General features: G+C 36.8%; 1 long non-coding RNA gene across 1 annotated transcript; it reads left to right on the plus strand.

The window, feature by feature from the left end:
- The first annotated feature begins 933 nt into the window (after nucleotides 1-933).
- On the plus strand, nucleotides 934-3240 carry LOC140991087 (uncharacterized). Its single transcript, XR_012177792.1, has 3 exons — nucleotides 934-1089; nucleotides 2327-2418; nucleotides 3019-3240. It is a non-coding gene; the product is annotated as an uncharacterized lncRNA (long non-coding RNA).
- The last annotated feature ends 13868 nt before the right edge of the window (nucleotides 3241-17108 follow it).

The following is a 17108-nucleotide window of genomic DNA, read 5'->3' on the forward strand; positions in this document are numbered from 1 at the left end:
TGAGCTTAGTTTCGAGTTTTATTTCTTACATGATTTGCTTAGGAAATTCCGGATCCTCACAGTATTCACTTATGAAATGTTGGTTTTTTTATGTAGAGGAATAGAGTAGCTTTCAACCATATTGTAGAACCCGTAACGTAGACTACGTATAAGCCATGCATAATTTCTAGTATTTAAATTAAAATGATTTTATTGCATGAGTATTTAAATTCTTTTCCTTAAATTTATTTATTTTACGTAGTAGTTTAATTGTCACATTTTCAGTTAAATAAGTGAGGCCGGATTGGAGATGGAGTATTGAGACAAGTTTATAAAGACTTATTTAAGAAGTGGTAATTTAGCACGTTAGTAAATATAATTTAAAAAGTGGGCATGCATGCAAGTTATTGAATTTCCTTGGCATTTTAATTAAAAATTTTAAAGCATTAAATTCATGTTTATTTCATTAAATTGTGTTTAATTATTTTTATGCATTTTATTGCATAATTCATGCATGATAGGATTTAATTCATGAAATTTTAAAAGTTCACGCATTAGGGTTTCTAGGTGCATTTCACGTTCAATCGAGGATTGGAGACCGGAGAAGTATCAGAAAAATTATTTTTATTTCATGATTAATTTTATTAATTAGTTTAAAATGTTTTTAAGTGTATTTTTCAAAAATATGATTTATTGGATATTTTTACCCTCATGATTTTATTTTTTTTAACGATTCACAAATTTTATCGAATCTGGGGACGTTTGGAGGTTTCGGTTAATATTTTCAAAATCTTCCCAACACGAAATATTTTTCGGGAGTGCATTTAGATTTAATGGGCCTAATTTTAAGCTTGTTGGGCTTAAAATTCTCTTTATTAAAAATTAAGGTACATTAACTAAATTATTAACTATATAATTAACACATGGTTATGCCCTAATCATTCCCACTAAACCTAATCCCCTCTCCACAGCCGACACCCCCCATTCAAAGCTCTTCTCCCTCGGTTTCAGAGAAAACACCAGCTGAGAGGCTCGGCTAGCACTTGTTCTTGCATCGATTAATTCTCCGGCGCGTTCGATCTTCATTACCCTTACGTGACACATCATCAGGCACGTTTTGCACCATTTTTCTGCATCATACCCGTGTTATTTACTGATTATGTTGTTCATGCATAAAATGTTTCGATCTAAGCATTTCCATGTAAGATCTATTCGGTTTTTATGTGTGGCTCGTTTCTATGAGTGTCACTCACGTTTTTATGATATGTGGTGCAAGGGGCTGCTATATAATGTTTTCAAGGGCCTGTACAGTACATGGTTGTAGAGGCTTAGGTGCTGGTGTGCACAGTTTGTTCAGGTTTTGATGATGAAGGGGGAGGGCCGATCGGGTGTGAGGGGTGAGGAGCTTTGTTCCATGGTTTCCTGCTACACTAGCGGTGCGAGGGGCTTCTCCAGCCCTGAACCACGCTGGAGTGACTGGACAATCTATCGGGCCAGGTAGAGGCGAGTTGGTCTCGGTAGGAGTCTTCTTGTTGATTCTCGGTTCTTAGAAGACAGCCGCGTGCATGGGGCTGGAGTCTTGGTTCTAATAGGTTCCTTAGGGTCTGGTCTAGGTCCATAATAGGCTGGTTCAGGGCTGGTGCAGTCGGGGTAGGCTAGCAAAGTGAGTTTTTGGGAGGATGAGGAAATAGAGTGCAATTAAGGTAGGGCCGAGAATTTTGGGGTAATTTCTGGAATTATCAGCAGCTTTATGCTTCGTTTAGGCTTGGTTTAGGAGTTCATCAAGGTCCTAAGGTGTGCCTTAAAGGCTGGACAGGTGGGGTTTAGGAGGGGACCGAATGATTAAGTAATTGGGGGCCATGTGTTGAAATGGGATTTTGGGAAAGGGGTGACCGAGAGTTAGGTGGAGTTCTGGAAATTTCAGCCGTGTGTTTAGGGGCTAATGACATGGTTTTAGGAACATTTTAGTGTTTTTAAGGTATGGTAAAAAGTTGAGAAATTTTCGGGTGAGTTTCGAGTCGAATCGGGTTAAAACCGGGACTCCGGTCCAAGTTTTAAAACGGATCGATTAAATTTGGTTTTGGGCTTGAATTTACGTCTAGTAATACTTTTTAAAATGCTTTGGAATATTTTAAGGAGTTTGGTAAGCTTTGGGTCAAATTTTAGAGGTCTAGGGTTGAAACGATAATTTTGGGTTTCCAGGGGCAAAATGGTCATTTTGCACCCGGGGTGAGATTTTGGTCCTGGCAGCGCCCTGAGCACAAATCATGATATTTTTAAATGTTCATGCATCACGTTTACGATTTTTAAGCTATTATAATAATTATGGTGCATGCTTGGTTTAAAGGAATTAAGAGAGAAAAGTGAGAAAGTGAAGAACACTCCGTCTCCGCCGCGCCGCGTCGTTATTTCGTTTGTTTTCTGTCAAAACAAACCAAGGCATGTTTATATCTTCTTTCACTCTTCAATCAAGCCATATAGGTATTTTTAAATATCGCAAGTACATGATTTTATTGCAAGAAGATCGAAATTGTTCATATTTAATTATGTTAGTTAATTATATTACGTGCAAATATTCATTTTGAGATTTATGCGATATTGCTTGTGGTCACTTTACTATCATGCTTAAGTCCGGTCGCCAGTTACCGGCCCGGTCGCCAGTTACCGGTCAGTTCAGTTGTTTCACCCAGTATACTGTGGCAGTAGTCTGATCAGACATACATTATTAAGTCCGGTCGCCAGTTACCGGCCCGGTCGCCAGTTACCGGTCAGTTCAGTTCAGGGACCACTTGCGTAGACCATAATCTCACCAGAAAATTATTACAAGTTATTTCATTACAGGGCTCCAAGGAGCAAACATTTTCACTATGATATTTTCAGTTCAGTTATGCACGTACTATAATTACCAATGAAATGATATTTTACGTTACACCTCAGTACAGGAAATTTTCACTTGCATGCGATTTTATTATTTATTTACTTGTTATTTACGATATATGCATGCTGAGTCTTTAGGCTCACTAGACTTGATTGTTGTAGGTACTGATGATGTCGGGACCGAGGGCGGGGATCAGTGAGCCAGCTCGAGTCGGTAGTAGTGGGACCCGAGAACCTCATTTTCAGCATTTATTATTTATTGTTGTTATCGCTCAAACGTTTTTACCTACCGTTGGATAAAATTTTTACAGTTATTTTACAACATTAATTTCTTCCGCTGCTATTTTTAAACATGACACGTTATTCAACAGTTTATTTTATGAACTGGATATTTTATTTAGTTTAAAAGAAAATTTTTAATTTTTCCGCAAATTTTCAAATACGGATTTTTAGGCCTTTTACACATATGCTTAAGTATGAAGATAGTGATTGAATTATTGATGTATTTTACAGCATAGGACCAAGGAACTTTATTGTACCGGTGTTCATACGTTTGGAAAGTAATTTGGCATGTTCTTTAAGTAATATATGAGTAATATTATGAGTTTCAAATGTTTTCTATTGATTATTATTATATGTACTTTGTTAATATGTTTATTGATGAAAACATAGCACCATATATCATTGTTATGTATTAGATATGAAAGATAATGAATGTTCAAGAGAGGTGCGATGTCATGACATGAAAATGGTACGAAACGAATGAAACTGGTTATTATATGATATACGAGCTCGTTGACATCATGAGTGGTTTTAAGCCCACCAACTTATTGGCCAATATATGTTCATAAATCGTGGGGTTGTCACAGGGCACTCTACGGTCGTCACTGTACTAGCTATATAATAAAGCAAGTACAGTAGTAAAGGTCAACAAATGGGGACTCAAGTACGAAAGGAACCTGTTTACATGCTATGAATGAATATATGATATGAAATGATTTAAGAATTCGTTGTTGATCACGACATTGATATGTATGTTCTTTCTACGCATATTGATATGTATATGTGCCAACTTATTGAGTTTTTTAAACTCACGTAGCTCATGTATTACAGGATCGGGTACTGAAAATGAGTAGGATGCCGGTTCACCAATGGACGCTTGAGAAGTGTCTTACCTCGACAAGAACCTGGACATGCTATTGTCATCGCTTCCGCATATATGTATTATAGTTTATTTTAAGCTAGGGTTTGAAATATGTTTTACGTTGTCTATATCTATATGTATAACGGTGAAGGTGTGTGTTCGTATATAGAAAGGATTGAGAAACACTGTGGACGAAACATCTGTCTTGTGACCATGTTGATGTATATGTGTTTATGTTTGTATAAGTCAATTACTTGGATTATTGGATCGTCCGAAATATAGAGACATCATGTCAAAATTTTTATAAACCATCACACTAGTGTCCATAGATTGGATTGTTCCATGATACAGGATTGACAATGCTCTGATACTACTTGTTCGGATCGATTGGGTGAGTGAAAGTGTTTAGAAAGGGGGTTGAATAAATACTTTGCGATTTTTTGAGTCTTTTTGAAAGAGTGAATCAGTTTAGTGATAAACTGAATTCAATAATCTTGTTGTCAATGTTGATCAATCAACTTAGAAGTGCAAAAACAAACTGAAAAACAGAGTGAATACTTGAAAAATGAAGAACACAAATTTTTGTGGATGTTCAGAGACTTCAAATGCTCATATGTCACCCCTTCTATCTCAATGATATCATATTCACTAAAAGACTTTAATTAATTACAGCAACTATAATAACCCATTTCAGTTTGGACTTAACATTGTCAAACTGAAACTCTTAGTATCAATACAATATTATCAGTACACAACTAATGTGTTTTTCTAAGCAAATCTTATCTAAAAAGATCGAATATAATAACGGTAAGTACTTGTGCTAGTGCTAAAAATATATCCTTAAAGCTATGAATAAATCTAATAAGCGTACACTTCTTGTAACTGATCTTTGAAAGCTTTTAACTCAAGAATGAATGTGCGCGCAAAAGTCTTCTTCTTTGTCGATCTTCTCGGCTATTTGTAGGCTTTGCTTCCCAACGATAGCATTGAATGCGTTCAAATAACTATATCCGTTGATTTTTCCTTAGTGGACATTTCATCATTCTTCTGACAATCGTACACTGTGACATTCTGATATGCGGTGCTCCCACTACAAGTTGCATTCTACTCTTGTACAAATTGTCGCTTGATAGATACGCTCCTTAACTGACGTGTGAAGCTGATTTATCAGTTGACTTTCATAGTCGATTGATGAACTGACTGTGTAGCTGATAGTTCAGTTTGCTATGCAGCTTTTCGATGAACTGACTGTGTAACTAATCAGTCTTAACTGATCGTCCAGTTAACTACATAGTTTTAGTTAGCTTTTATCAGATCAGTTGCCTTCGATTTTTAGCGCATTAATAATCAATTCGGACAACTTCAGTTGCGTAATTTCAGTTATGATATGTTCAGTTGAGTTGATCAGTTCGGTAATCTTTAAATGATCAATTTGTCAAACTCAAAAATTCTTGGTTGCCTTGACTTCTTGAAATGCTGCGCTGGTCATGAGTTCAATTTGCCAGAGAAACGAGCTAATATGCCTTGAACTTGTTTTCTTTGTTGGCTAACTGGTCGAGCATACTCAAATTAACTCAACTGATGCTGAACCATATTGATCTGATATATCAATGAAGTGGCGTTATACTGCTGGTGATTAATATCCATTTTAATCATCCAACATCCCAGCATGGCTAAGCTTCGTTTGTTTGTCAGCTGAACTGGTAGGCTTGAAACTGAAATCTTGTTCACTGAACAATTTAGTTGTGCATCTTGACAGATGAAGCTCAGGACCTTGCAGGCTGATTAAAACCCCAAAGCTATTAGTCGAGAGAAGTGGCAACAATGTTAGTTGCAGAGCCAATCCTCTCAACCCTTCGCAATGAGCGTTAGATAAACATTTTCAAATAGTTTTAAAAATAATATGAATTACTTTTAAATAGCTTTTAACACAATTTTAAAGTAATAAATTTTAAAACTCAGCATTCTTCAAATGTTCTTCTTAGAACAACTAGCTCTGATACCAATTTGAAGGATCGTTTGTGCTAGCACCTTCGAAGATGCTTCAAACAAAATATCTCCAGTGAGCTGCAATAGTTCACGTTCTAAGAATGTTAACACCGATGAATTAAATCGAGTTTGGTTTAAAGCCAAGCGGAAGAAACTCGAAGTAATCCTTCGTGAAGAAAGCTTTATATATTTGAAAACATTTTAACATATGTAAACTGAATAACTGAAAAACAAGTGATCAGTTGTCGCATATATCAGTTCAGTTATAGTAAGAACTAAACTGATGGATGCTCTAACTGATCAAGTCAATTTGAAAACAATAGTTAATCAGTTATGTACACAAGATATGTTTATGGATGTTCGGAGACTTCAATTGCTACTACGTCACCTCTTCTACCACCTCGGGTAGGATCTACTAGAAGACTTTGATTTATACAACTAATTATACAAACCCACCAGGCTTAGGACTTACACTACTGCCTAACTGAACTCTTAGTCTAGACTGAAGGCAACACCTTCCAGCCAACACTTCTTTAACGTATATGTGTCAAAGACTATATTTGGAGTGGTGGTGGTGTTCGTGTGTGAGAACTGAATAATGAATACACCAGAAAGATGTTCTCACACACTGAGGGAAATGAGATTCTAAACTAAGTTGATAATACGATGAAGTATCCCTCTAGGATGAATGCTTCTTGAAAGCAGATAGGCAAATAAGCGTGTCTTTTTCTTTTTACCACACTCTCTCTGGTTCTCTCCTCTACTTTGTCTCCACTGATCTTCTCTTTATATAGACGGAAAACTGAACGTACAATGAGACTCAATAATTGTATTAGTTGCATCTTGAATTGGACTTTGTGTCTCGATTTTTCGACTGTCCTTCTGGAATGTTTGTCTTTAATGCTCTGATTCAACGTTTATTATTGTCTTTTGACTGGTCAATTACTTTGTACCTTTGTGCATAGCTGGAATCCACTTGAATCAGTTTGTCTTGTTCTTCAACTAAAAGATTCTAACTGATGCTCCAAACTATTCAGCTTAACTGATCTTCAGTTAGGCTAGCGAAATCAGTTGACTCGACAGTTGAACTGATTTCGCTCTTGTTCAGTTGAACTAATCAGTTGGGCTTATCATCAGTTGGACACTCTTTCGGCTGGTCAGGCTTCTGAGTTTCTCCTGCTGAACCACCTATCAGCTGAACAATCAGGTGAACTGCTCATTTGACATATCAGCCTGTCTGATTCAGTTTGTACGATCAGTTGGGTCTTCAGTTTGCGAGTTAGACAACTCATAACTGATCCTAGCTTCTGCACACTAAAATCAGTGTTATTTGACTTAATGGGCCTATTTTAATATATATTGGGCCCATACATAAAATTAATGAAGGTGTGTTGGAGTCTAGGCCCAATATATATTAAAATAGGCCCATTAAGCCAAATAACACACTCGTAAAATATTTGGTTTAGATACGTTTTTGAAAACATTACCCGAACCCTCAAAAAGTCCTATGTTTTGCTAAAAATTGAATATCGGTGTAAAATATGGCTCGATGAGTAAAAATGTCTTAAAAAGGCCCATTTGTGAAATTCCTATTAATTACCTCATATATTAAATAATTTCAAAAATAATTAAAAATAATTGTTTAATAAAAACATTTTTCCTTTTTTGTCTCCGGTCTCCGTTCCTCATTCGAGCGTCAAATACTGTTAAAAGCCCTATAACATGAAATTTTAATGAACAATAAAATAAAAACACATTTCATGTCATAATCATGCATTTAATCCGTTAAAAATAAATAAACACACATTTTAACAAAACCCTAGATTTGCGTGCAGTCAGGTTACCTCGTTCGAATTTCTAGGCCTTCTTTGATCACCCATCTACATGAATGGACATCTCCATGTCCTTGCAAAAGAAACATGGCGTTTACATCACCAATGCTAGTCTGAAGCTCAAGATCAAGCGACCTTTATCTTGATTTTAGGTGGTTGATTCGACGAGGAACTCGTTTAGAATATACAGTACACTTCCTAATGAGTTTCATGATCTTACGTTGCGAGACAGACCTCATGGTACCTATTGTATATTCAAGGACTTTATCTATGAAGCTTGCATTGATATACAGATAAAGTATAATACAATAATTGAATAAAATCGTAAAATATTATTAAAATGAAGATCGTTTTACATTAGATTCAAGAAAAGTTCAAGTCATAAGTTGGCTTGCTGGGCACCTACTCTAACACATTCCTGGAATAAAAATATTTTTTCTGCACGCGAGAACATTTAACTAAGGTGTCCAAAATCTAGATGCATAAGAAATATAGCTAAAAATATATTTATTGTAAGTACTTTGTTCCATGTTATACTGAAATATCAAAATTTTACAAATATCATGCAGTTATCGATATGAAAATTTTGGTACGATATCCCGATAATATTTGTACATATGATATTTTTCGATATGATAAATGGAATATGCCAAAAAATTTTGATATTTTTCTTGCCCCTAATTTTACTTGTAGAATGGGGAAACATCGATACTAACTAGCATGCGTATGAAGGATCTGTTAGAGGGGATGCCTTGCAAGCCAACTGTTGGCTAGTGATTTTATTGACTCAGTTGTAATTAACAATCTTTATTTTAATATAATTCATTATTTCATGGTTTGTTATTTCTTTATCTGTATACCCATGTTATCAAACATAGATAAAGACATTGATTATATTTTAATACAAATGAATCGTAATTCGATGTTGAAACTCGTTTGTAAACACTGTATGATCTAAATTCGTTCCTAATCGATTCAGCCGCCTAAAATATGGATAAAGGTCGCTTGAGCTCGAAACTAGCATCTGTGATGTTGTGTACTGCGTTTCTTGATAAGGGCATAGAGATGTCCAGACATGCAGATGGGTAGTCATATGATGATTATACCGAACAACCCTCCCTCGGACTTTCCAAGTGGTTATCATTCATCGAGAGGATAAGTCCGTGGTTATGATTGTACACCATTAGTCCTTATGACCCGGGACAACACTGAGGCTCTATATGCTAGGGCTGTGCTTTGACTCGTTTACTGGCTCCAGGAGAGTCATCAGGTGGCGAGGTTGGGTACAGTTGCGAAACATATAGGAGCCAGTGCATTGTAGTCGGGGATTCACCGCTCACCTGCGGGTGTGGATATCCTATGTGATCTGATGAAATTATAGTGCATGGAATCTCTGGCCAGAGTATGAGATGTACGTTAGAGAAGGAGTTCTCCAACGGTACATGCGATGCCACTATTTATAGTTATCACATAGTTATCGAATTAATATGCAACCCTCGATGAACCAATGGTTGCAGATTCGATCGGGATATATGAGATGAAGGGACCGTACTGTACGTTAATCATAATCGACTGGTTCTTGCAGGCACTATCAGTGATACCTAGGGGATCATAGGGCGATGCTACTAGACGCTCTTACCGTGATCCGATGGGTGCAATCAGAAATGAGTTCTGACATTCTTGATCAAGGTGTTGATGAAAAGAATGGGGCTAACTAAGGTAAGCTCGAATAAGGAATTATGTCCTGAATCACAAAGAGTTGTGAACCCACGGCTAGCTGTATCCCTGAACCATTGAGGGTCACACAAGTACTGGATCGTTTGTTCCCGTTGAGAGAATAAATTCAAGAAGTTGAATTTATATTATATAGTAAATTCAAGGAGTTGAATTTATGATAATTAAATTTTGAGAGAATAAATTCAAGGAGTTGAATTTATAAAATTTGATAATTTAATTTATTAAACTCAAATGTTGGGTTTATTAAATATTAAATTTTGGACGTGATAAAATTCAAGTAGTTAAATTTATAATAATAAATTCAAATTTTGAATTTATAATGGATTTAGTTTATTAAACTCAAGAGTTTAATTTATTAAATATTAAATTAAATATGATGGGAGGTATGTTTAATGGGCTTGTAGGAGTACAAGTCCAACATATTAAATGATTAAAGTTCTTAATGGACTTTAATATAATTAATTAAACTAGTTTGACTAGTCTATTTAATTAACAAAGCCCATTGGATTTAATTAAGGAACCTAAATCCATAATTATGGAATTTAGGTTAAAGGTCTTGTTTTTAATATATAAATTTAAAAAAAAAAAAAGATAGCCTCCACACACATGATATGAGATTTTCGAGAATCTCAAACTACAATTCCTCCAAAATTTTGGCCACTTTTCAAGAAAAAGAAATTTGAGTCATCTCTCAAATTTTTGATCTCAACGTAAAACTTCTTTTAAATATTCTAGTGCTATTTGAAAGAGGAACAAATCTTCTGGTCGTCGACTTGATAGAAGAAAACTCGAAGAATGTTCGTAGAGAATTTATCAAGAGCTATCTCCGCTAACCCCGGAATAGTCGGAGCCTTGTGAAATTTTCACCAAAGGTATAAATTCTAACATCCTATGAATGTTTTGAATTTGAAAACCACACGAACACCCAATCAAATATATTTTGATTGTCAAAATAAAATAAAAAAAAGTTTAAAACTTCCGCTACGTTTGGGCGTGAAGAAAACCGAGATTCAACAGTGGTATCAGAGCCAAGGTTATTCTAAAACGTATGGTTTGATATTGAATAATTTGTTTCTAACCACACAAGAAAATTTTCATAAAATTGATGCACCATCAAAAATTATTTTTTTTCCAAAAAACAAAAAAAAATAAAAAATCGTATCTGCCCGGAACTGTTCCGAGAAGACACGCACTGCGCGCAGGGCAGCGCGCGCACCGCACGCCTTGCGCTGCCCTACGCGGCGCGGAGCGTCCGCACGCTGCGCGCGGCGCCGCGCGCGCTTGTGCGCGCAGGGGTGCCGCCACTGCCCAAAACGTTCGGGCAGCGGGCGGACAGCGAGGGCGGCTGCCCGGGATCGTCTCGGGAAGCGTACTGGATGATGGGCTTGAACTGTTTGGGCCTAGGTGCAATTTTCAGATTTTTCAAATTTTTGGGCAAAATTGATATTTTTTAAAATTGATTCAATTTTTATTTTGAAAATTAATTTTTAAAATTAATAATTTTCTTGTAAAAAAAATAATTAGAAAATGATTTTAATTATTTATGGTAAAAATGAGTTTTTACAAGAAATCAATTATTATTAATTTAATTGAAAATTAAATAAAGGTGTTTATTTAATTTATTAAATTCTTTAATAATTGTGGTAGTTAGTGATAAAATTATTAGATATACGATTTATTAGTTAATTAAATTTGTTTAATTAATTGATGTTAATATTTGATATTAAATGCATGAAGGGTGATCGAGAGCCTTGACCAATGTGTTAGGTGTATGTTAAGATATTTTACTGTTTTATTCGTTTTGTTAATATTTGATATTATTAAATTGGGTCTGGTTTATGGCCCGTTCCCACCCCATGAGATCTATCCCTTATGTGCCATCCATGGCTATTTAAATGTAATAATTAGAAATAGTGGGAGATCAAGATTGGAAGATGGTGGACCCGATGCACAAGATGAAGACATGTAAAATATTGGAAGCTCTTGTAATAGTTGCATTTGCATCCCTGCATTCACCTAAGTTTTGAACCTAGATCCATGTATGGCTCACATGGATCTAATAGTGTTGGCGATCGATCATCCTTATTTATTGTTGAATGTCATATTATGATATATGTGATATGTAGTAGTATGCATGTATGTATATTATTAAATAATATAGTTGCATGAATCCGGCAAACATACAAACTCATGACACGCTTTTTTAAAATTAAAATGATGAGACATTTTTAAAAATTAAAATCCCTCATTTTGAATAAGATTCAAAATTTATATCAAATCGCAAAAGTAAAAATTAAAAGAGTTTAATTTTTCCTTGCCTTCCATCAACCGTAGTTGCATGTTGATCGCTACCCGCAGACAGTGTCTGGTTCATATTATTGGGGAGGCCTGGACGTCGGAAAGCTGTGACTTCCACTGGACATCTGATGCGAATTGAGTGGAACTCCCATGATTTCGGCTCATATTATTGGGAGAACTCATGGCGACCGTCCACTATAGTTCAATATTGATGGGTTGGTTTGACACGTGAAAATAAACGGCGTCATATTATTGGGTCCTTATTAAACGTGAGGCAAAACACGCAGAGGTTGCATAGGGATGCAATTGGATTCTACCTTTTAGAAATTATAATAAGCTGATATTATTCGGAATTATAATTGGCTAATTGGACTCTGCGTGCCTACTAAGGAAATATGATTTCCCTTTTTCATCAGAGGGTGGTGGAAATGTCAAAATAGTGGGAGGGAAATTTATAAAATGAAAATCCATATTTTATATCTTAGAATTATTTTAAAATTATCAGTAACTATTATCTGGTTTCATTTTCAGTATATTTACAATGTCTACTCGTAACCCGCCTTCAATCATTCTCGATCAAAACAAATTGACTGGCCCTAACTATCATGACTGGTTCCGAAATTTAAAGATTGTTCTGAACTCCGAGAGGATTGCTTATGTGCTTGATAAGAAGCCACCAAAGGAGGCGTCTCCTAATATCAGTAGGACTGAGTTAGCTAAGCTTGAGAAATGGTGGGACCATGATCTTAAGGCTAAGAGCTACATGTTGGCTTCTATGTCGAATGAACTTCAGAGGAGGTTCGAGGAGGCGGTGAATTCTGCTGACATTCACCTTCATCTGAAAGAATTGTATGCTGTACAAACTCGTTCAGAGAGACATGCTACTGTTAAAGAACTCATGACTACACGCTTGCGAGAGGGGGCTTCGGTCCATGAGCATGGTGTTAGGATGATTGGGCTCATCGAGAAGTTGGTGGGACTCGACTTGGTTATGCCTAGTGAGCTCTCGACTGATATTCTATTGTTGTCTTTACCTGCCTCGTTCGATGGATTTGTGGTTAATTTTAATATGAACAAGCTTGAGCCCAGCCTTGAAGAGTTGGTCAATATGCTCACTAATTATGAGGCCACAATTAAAAAGGAAAAACTTGTTCTTCTGGTGGGTTCTTCGTATGGTACGAAAAAAAGAGCCCCAAATAAAGGCAAAAAGCGTTCTGCCCCTCTAAAGAAGAACAAGCCCAACAAGAAGCCATACAAGAAACCAAATCCGGGGCCCACAAAGCCTGACAAGTCAGAACAAGTCTGTTTCCACTGCAACAAGCCTGGACATTGGAGGCGTAATTGCAAGGAGTATCTAGCCCAGAAGCGTCCTGGCCATGGTATGTTTTATATTGAAGTTAATGTTTTTATTAATTCCTCTTCTTGGGTATTGGATACCAGAGGTGGTTCTCATCTATGCAATGATTTGCTGGTGATGGGAAGAAGCATGAGGCTTAGAGATGGTGAGACCCTTCTAAGACTGGGAAATGGAGTAAGATTTGCTGCCACTACCATTGGAGACGTTACTTTAATTTTGGACAATAATTTTAAGTTGTTTTTGAGATATGTTTTATTTGTTCCTGAATTGGTTAAAAACATTATTTTTATTTCTATGCTTGATAGGGATGGTTATTCTGATGGTTTTGCTAAAGATGTTTGCAATTTATACAAGAATGAATGTTTGATTGGCACTGGAGAATTAACAAATGATCTCTATAGCATAAAATTAAAAGATATTCCGTTGAACAATATCCAAGCGCGTATGAAAACAACAACAAACAAAAGAAAAATAGAAGATCAAAATCCCGCACAAATATGGCATGCTAGAATAGGTCATATTTCCCAAAGAAGGATGCACAGTGGACTCCACCTGCAACACCACAATTGAATGGTGTTTCTGAACGTCGAAATCAAACCCTGATGGACATGGTTCGATCCATGATGGGATTCACCAAACTGCCTACATCGTTTTGGGGCTTTGCGCTTGAAACGGAGACAATGTTGTTGAATAATATCCATACCAAAGCAGTGGATAAAACACCATATGAGATATGGATGGTAAAAACTCCCAAATATTCTTACATGAGAATATGGGGATGTCCTGCTTATGTGAAGCAGACAGTAGGAGAGAAATTGGATAGTAGATCCACTTTGTTCTACTTTGTAGGATAACCAAAGAATTATGTAGGATATTATTTCTATTATCCTAATGAAACAAAAGTGTTTGTTTCAAGAAATGCCACCTTTTTGGAAAGGGAGTTTCTGTTAGATAGAAAAGGTAAGATGATAGAATTTGAAGAAATTCAAGATACTCCCTCAACTATAGTAGTTGAACCCAATCCCCAACAACTAGTAGTTGAAGTACAAGCTCCTAGAAGCTCTGATAGGGTTATTAGACCACCTGCAAGATATACACTTATTCATGAACAAAGCCATGATGAGCCTTGTGTTGGATGTGATCCAATGAATTTCAAAAAAGCAATATCTGATACCGATTCAACCAAATGGCATGAAGCCATGCAGTCAGAAATGGACTCTATGTATTCAAACCAAGTCTGGACATTAGTGGATCCACCTGAGGGAATCGTTCCCATAGGTTGCAAATGGATCTACAAAAGAAAGCTTGGGGCGGATGGGAATGTAGTGACCTTCAAAGCAAGACTGATTTCAAAAGGTTATACTCAAAGGCAAGGAATTGACTATGAGGAAACTTTTTCACCAGTAGCTATGTTTAAGTCCATTAGAATACTACTAGCCATAGCAGCATGGTATGACTATGAGATATGGCAAATGGATGTAAAGACTACATTCCTCAATGGAGACATCGAAGAAGAGATTTATATGTCTCAACCTGAGGGATACACATCAGTAGGAAGTGAGCGTAAGGTATGCAAACTTCAGAGATCTATATATGGTCTCAAGCAGGCGTCAAGGAGTTGGAACCTCAGACTTGATAGCACTTTCAAAGAGTTTGGTTTTGTTAAGAATCCTGAGGAACCATGTGTGTACAAGAAAGTTAGTGGGAGTGCAGTGACATTCCTTATACTTTATGTTGATGACATCCTACTCATTGGGAATGATATAGGATTATTGCAATCAACTAAAGTATGGTTAGCAAGTAAATTCTCCATGAAAGACATGGGTGAAGCATCCTATGTATTGGGAATACAAATCTATAGAGATAGATCAAAAAGGATGTTGGGACTCACCCAAGTCACTTATATCGATACCATTATAAAGAGATTCTCTATGGAAGAGTCCAAGAGAAAATACTTACCAATGTGTCATGGTATTACTCTATCTAAAGCTATGTGTCCCAAAACTGATGAAAAGATAGAGATGATGACACGTATTCCATATGCGTCAGCCATTGGTAGTATCATGTATGGTATGATATCAACACGTACCGATGTTTCATACGCCCTAAGTGTTACAAGCAGATATCAGGCGAACCCTGGTCCAATGCATTGGAAGACCGTGAAAGATATTCTTAAGTACTTGGGAAGGACTAAGAATTTGTTCATGGTCTATGGGGGTGGAGAATTGAAATTGGAAGGCTACACTGATTCTAGCTTCCAATGTGACGTAGATGATTCGAAATCGACCTCTGGTTTTGTATTCATGCTTAATGGTGCGGCTGTCTTTCGGAAAAGTTCCAAGCAAGACATCGTTGCGGATTCGACCACTGAAGCTGAATACATCGCTGCATCTGCTGCAGCCAAAGAGGCAGTTTGGATGAGGAATTTTGTCCAAGAGTTGGGCATTATTCCTAATGGAGTTGAACCAGTTCCGGTATACTGCGACAACACTGGTGCAGTTGCGCAAGCAAAGGAACCAAGGTCTCATCAGCGATCCAAACATGTACTGAGGAAGTTCCACATCATCCGGGAGATTGTGGGAAGAGGAGATATATCAGTCGAAAGAGTCCCCTCTGCAGATAACGTTGCTGATCCCCTTACAAAACCCTTGCCACGACCATTGTTTGAAAAGCATCGCGAAGCAATGGGATTAAAGTTTATGGGTAGTTGGCTCTAGGGCAAGTGGAAGATTGTTAGAGGAGATGCCCTGCAAGCCAACTGTTGGCTAGGGATTTTATTGACTCAGTTGTAATTAATAATCTTTATTTTAAAATAATTCATTATTTCATGGTTTGTTATTTCTTTATCTGTATATCTATGTTATCAAACATAGATAAAGATCGCTTGAGCTCGAGACTAGCATCTGTGATGTTGTGTACTGCGTTTCTTGATAAGGGCATAGAGATGTCCAAACATGCAGATGGATAGTCATATGAAAATTATACCGAACAACCCTCCCTCGAACTTTCCAAGTGGTTATCATTCATCGAGAGCATAAGCCCGTGGTTATGATTGTACACCATTAGTCCTTACGACCCGGGACAACACTGAGGCTCTATATGCTAGGGCTGTGCTTTGACTCTTTTACTGTCTCCAGGAGAGTCATCAGGTGGCGAGGTTGGGTACAGTTGCGAAACATATAGGAGCCAGTGCATTGTAGTCGGGGATTCACCGCTCACCTGCGGGTGTGGATATCCTATGTGAGCTGATGAAATTATAGTGCATGGAATCTCTGGCCAGAGTATGAGATGTACGTTAGAGAAAGAGTTCTCGAACAGTACATGCGATGTCACTATTTATAGTTATCACATAGTTATCGAATTAATATGCAACCCTCGATGAACCAATGGTTGCAGATTCGATCAGGATATATGAGATGAAGGGACCGTACTGTACGTTAATCATAGTCGAGTGGTTCTTGCAGGCACTATCAGTGGTACCTAGGGGATCATGGGGCGATGCTACTAGACGCTCTTACCATGAACCGATGGGTGCAATCAGAAATGAGTTCTGACATTCTTGATCAAGGTGTTGATGAAAAGAATGGGGTTAACTAGGGTAAGCTCGAATAAGGAATTATGTCATGAATCACAAAGAGTTGTGAACCCACGGCTAGCTGTATCCCTGAACCATTGAGGGTCACACAAGTACTGGATCGTTTGTTCCCATTGAGAGAATAAATTCAAGAAGTTGAATTTATATTATATAGTAAATTCAAGGAGTTGAATTTATGATAATTAAATTTTGAGAGAATAAATTCAAGGAGTTGAATTTATAAAATTTGATAATTTAATTTATTAAACTCAAATGTTGGGTTTATTAAATATTAAATTTTGGACGTGATAAAATTCAAGT

Source organism: Primulina huaijiensis, chromosome 13 (assembly GCF_012295235.1).
Source record: "Primulina huaijiensis isolate GDHJ02 chromosome 13, ASM1229523v2, whole genome shotgun sequence".
In the NCBI taxonomy this organism is placed as follows: Eukaryota; Viridiplantae; Streptophyta; class Magnoliopsida; order Lamiales; family Gesneriaceae; genus Primulina; species Primulina huaijiensis.